The following is a 5,030-nucleotide window of genomic DNA, read 5'->3' as shown; positions in this document are numbered from 1 at the left end:
TTGAGGTTTTAAAGGACCCTATAGAAACACAAACTCTTTCTTTATTTTTCCCTGCTTCAGTCACTATTCTGTGTGCGGGGCTGTACAGCGACTGCATTAACCTGGGCCCTAATACCACATTTTTATAAAAATAATATTTGAGTAGGGTGAGAGACGGGAATTGAAAAACACCTATTGGATTATACCTCAGTAAGCAACCAACCCCATTGACTGAGACGTCAGGGGATAATGATCGAAACCTGCCCAGTCCACAGAAGGAAAGGAACATTTCACAACCAACATTCCAATTTGAAAATTAATTTTCCACACTCTTGCTCTGGGTGTATTTTTAATACGAACACTGACCTCAATCCCTCATCTACCAGGCTGCAAATACAGAGGATTGGCTAAAAGCAAAATACAGTGGAATCTGAAACAGAAACAGAAAATGTTGGAAAAACTCAGCAGGTTAGACAGCACCTGTGAAGAGAGAGAGAACAGAGTTAATGTTTCGAGTCTGTATCACTCTTCAGAGTCCTGAAGAAGAGTCGTTCGGACTTGAAATGTTAACTCGATGTTCTCCCAACCCAGATGCTGCCTGAGCCACAGAGGATTGATTGATGGATGGACAGACAAAGCACAGCATAGAATCCCTACAGTGAAGAAAGAGGCCATTTGGCCCATCGAGTCCACACCAACAACAATCCCACCTAGGACCTAACCCTGCAACTCCCGTCTTTACCCTACTTGTTCCCCTGACACTAAGCATGGCCAATCAACCTAAACTACACATCTTTGGAATGTGAGAGAAACTGGAGCACCCGGAGAAAACCCACACAGTCACAGGGAGAATGTGCCAACCCCACACAGGCAGTAATCCAAGGCAGGGATTGAATCCAGGTTCCTGGTGGTAACCACTGTGCCAGCGCGCTGTCCTAGGGATGGGTAGATGGATGGATGAAAGTATGTTCAGACATTCCGTTTGATGTCCAACAAAGTAAAAGGAAGACAAATCTTACTTAACTTCAGCCAAAATATTTTAAGTTGCCTTTCACCTGAGGCATTTGTTCTTATGGTTGCAGTGTGAATTAAACTGAATCAGGGACTTGGGAGGTGATTAAAGAAAGCGTACATCCTGTCTCATTGCCTCAGTGAAAGCCACATCCAATACTCGAACAGACCTTAACATTCACTAAACCATGAGGAGTAAGTAGATTTTAAATACAGAGAGATAACTGGGCTGTGGCTGGAGCTCACACTGAGACACAGCACTCAGGATATTGGGATTACTGAGTAGGTTAATAGGTTCACTAATCAGGAATACTGAGCTCTGAACGAAAGTGGTGATTATAGAAAAGACAAAGGGCAAGACTTTCCAGTTCCTCCTGACAGCGGGATCATCCGGTCCCCCGCCATCCCACAGTGGGGCCCCGAGCAGCGGGATGAGCGAGACACACAAAACGCCATAGACATCAGGGGGAAGATCCCACAGGCAGCCAACGGCGAGCCGCCTCCACCGGCAGAAAACACACCCCGGGGGTTCCGGAAATTCCCACCCAAAATCTCCTGAAAACACAAAGTCTCCAGTATCTGAAAGAACTACCTCATGCTGGTGCCCACTGTTCACATGTAACGCTGGGTGGTATGGAGACTGTTCAAATGTGGGGACATCAGAGCCAAGTCTGACTTTGACCTAACCTGACTGACCTCCACAGTCATCAAGACCATTCTTCAGAAGTGGGGGGGGGAGGGTGGGGTAGGGGGGGTGGTACAGGGGGTGATGATGGCTCCATCACTCACTGCTTCAACCAGTTAAACCAACTGGGGGGCCTGTTATTACATTTCATCCGGCAAATTCATTTCCATTTAATGACAACAGAGATGATGTGTTGAATTTGCATTTCCAAGCAAAGCTCTGAGCAGGTACACATTACAGCAGAGAAAGAGGCCATTCGGCCAGTTGTGTCTGTGCTGACCATGTATCTATAAACTTGAACGACCCCAGAGTTCAGGAGATTACATTTGTAATGTCTGTCAATGGCCTGGAGCAGTATCAAAGAATATTCGATAGTCAGAGAATCTGTCCAAAGTCGTGGGACCCCGTTAATCTTTTGTTGAAAATTTAGGTGATTAACCAAATGTACAACACAACTGAAAAACAAAAAGATAAAATCAGAAGTTAGTGTCAGATATGACCCAGATTTGATTTTTAAATGCTGTAAGTTAAGGTAATTAGGAGGAAGGGAATTTGTACTATGTGACCTCAATGCAAAGGTATAATTTACATTATTGAATCATGTACATTCTGTTCCCAAGCACTCCCACATGTGTGTCTTTGTGTATACATCTGTGTCACTGTGATTGTGTGTCTCTGTATGATTTACTGTTTATGTCTCTGTGTGATTGATTGTGTGTGAGTCTGTGTCTCTGTGTGTTTGTGTGTGTCTGAGTGATTATGTGCATGTCTGTGTCTCTGTGTGATTGTTCGTGTCTGTGTCACTGTGTGTTTGTGTATGTGTCTGTGTCATGTGTGTCTCTGTGTCATTACGTGCGTATCTGTGTCTCTGTGTGATTGTGTATGTCTGTGTCTCTGTGTGATGGTATGTGTCACTGTGTGTTTGTGTGTGTATCTGTGCTCCTGTGTGTTTGTGTGTGTGTGTCTGTGTCACTGTTTGTCTCTGTGTCATTATGTGATTTTTGTGTCTCCGTGTGATTGTTGTGTGTCAGTGTCTGTGTGATTGTGTGTGTCTGTGTCTCTGTGTGATTGTGTGTGTCTGTGTCTCTGTGTGATTGTGTGTGTTTCTGTGTCACTATGTGTCTCTGTGTCATTACGTGATTGTCTGTGTCTCTGTGAGATTGTGAGTGATTGTGTGTGTCTGTGTGATTGTGTCTCTGTGAGATTGTGTGTACCTGTGTGATTGTGTGTGTCTGTATGGTTGTCTGTGTCTCTGTGAGATTGTGTGTGTCTGTGTGATTGTGTGTGTTTGTATGATTGTCCGTGTCTCTGTGAGATTGTGTGTGTCTGTGTGATTGTGTGTGTCCATTTGGTTGTCTGTGTCTCTGTGAGATTGTGTGTGTCGGTATGATTGTGTCTCTGTGAGATTGTGTGTGTCTATGTGATTGTGTGTGTCTGTATGATTGTCTGTGTCTCTGTGAGATTGTGTGTCTTTGTGATTGTTGTGTGTCTGTGTCTCTGTGTGATTTTCTGTGTGTCTCTGTTTGTTGTGTGTGTTTGAGTGTCTGTCGCTGAGTCTGTCAGTGTGTGCCTCCGGTGATTGAGTGTGTACGTGCATAGATGTCCCTGTGATTGGCTACACATTGTGCACATTTTTCTCTATTTTTACATGTGTCTGCATTTAAATGTCTGCATGTGTCTGATAACATAAAAATGGAGGAATGTGTTTGAGAGACTGGGGTAGAAGTTGACCCTGCAATAATCTACAATGTCTGACTGTGATTCAAGCAACTTTCCCAATTTGCCTCACTCCACATGATATCAAGAAACAGCTGAAAACACTGGATACAGCAAAGGAAATGGGCCCTGACAATATTCTAGCAATAATACTGAAGACCTGTGCTTCCAAATTTGGCATTGCTCCTAGCCAAGCTTTTCCAGTATAGCTATCTACTCAGCAATGTGGAAAATTGCCCAGGTAAGTCCTGTACACAAGGAACAGGACAAATCCAACCCGGTCAATTACTACACCATTAGTATACTCTTGATCATCAGCAAAGCTATGGAAGGGACCGTCAACATCAACAAACAGCACTTACTCAGGAATAACTGGTTCACAGATGCCCAGTTTGGGCTTCTCCAGGGTCACTCAGCTCCTGTCCTCATTACAGCTTTGGTTCAAACATGGGCAAAACAGCTGAACTCCAGAGATGAGGTGAGAGTGACTGCCCTTGACATCAAGGCTTCATTTGACCGAGTCTGGCATCAAGGAGATCGAACAAAACTGGAATCAATGAGAATCAGGGTGAAAACTCTCCGCCAGTTGAAGTCATACCTGGCACATAGGAAGATAGTTACAGTTGTTGGAGGTCAATTATCTCAGCTCCAAAATGTCACTGCGGGAGTTCCTCAGGGTAGCATCCTACGCCCAACTACTTCAGCTACTTCATCAATGACCTTCCTTCTGTCATAAGGTTAGAAGAGGGAGTGTTCACTGATATCTGTACAATGTTCAGCACCATTCACAACTCCTCAGATACTGATGCAGTCTTGCCCAAATGCAGCAAAATCTGGACAATATCCAGGTTTGAGCTGACAAATGGCAAGGAACATTCACGTCACATAGGTGCCAGGCAATGACCATCTCCACAAGAGAGAATCCAACCATTGCTCCTTGACAGTCAATGGTATTACTTACCATCACTGAATCCTGCGCTGCCTGAATACTGCGGGTTACCATTGATCAGACACTAAATTGGACTAACCACATAAAAACTGTAACTACCAGAGAAGGTGAAAGGCTAGGAGTCCAGATGGAAAGTAACTCACCTCCTGACTCCCCAAAGCCTGTCCACCAGGGCTCAAGTCAAAAGTGGAAAGGAATACTCTCCACTTGCCTGGATGAGAGCAGCTCCAAAAACACTCAAGAAGCTCAATACCATCCAGGACAAAGCAACCCATTCGATTGCTACCCTTAGAATCTCTACAGTATTGGAGAAGGCCATTTGGCCCATCAAGACTACATCAACAACAATCCCACACAGGACCTATCCCCACAACTCCACATATTTAACCTGCTAATCCCCCTGACACTAAGGGTCAATTTAGCATGGCCAATCAACCTAACCCACACATCTTTGGTCAGTGGGAGAAAACTGGAGCATCCAGAAGAAATCCGTGCAGACAGGGGGAGAATGTGCAAACTCCACACAGGCAGTGACCGAAGGCCAGAATTGAACCCGAGTCCCTGACGCTGCGAGGCAGCAGTGCTAACCACTGTGCCACCATGCCGCCCTAAAACCCTTCCACAAACATTCACTCCCTCTACCATCCAAACAATGGCAGCCGTGTGTACCATCTACAAGACGCACTGCTG

Source organism: Carcharhinus amblyrhynchos, chromosome 22 (genome assembly GCF_965287045.1).
Source record: "Carcharhinus amblyrhynchos chromosome 22, sCarAmb.v2.hapA, whole genome shotgun sequence".
Taxonomy (NCBI): Eukaryota; Metazoa; Chordata; class Chondrichthyes; order Carcharhiniformes; family Carcharhinidae; genus Carcharhinus; species Carcharhinus amblyrhynchos.
Note: the sequence above shows the minus strand (reverse complement) of the source record.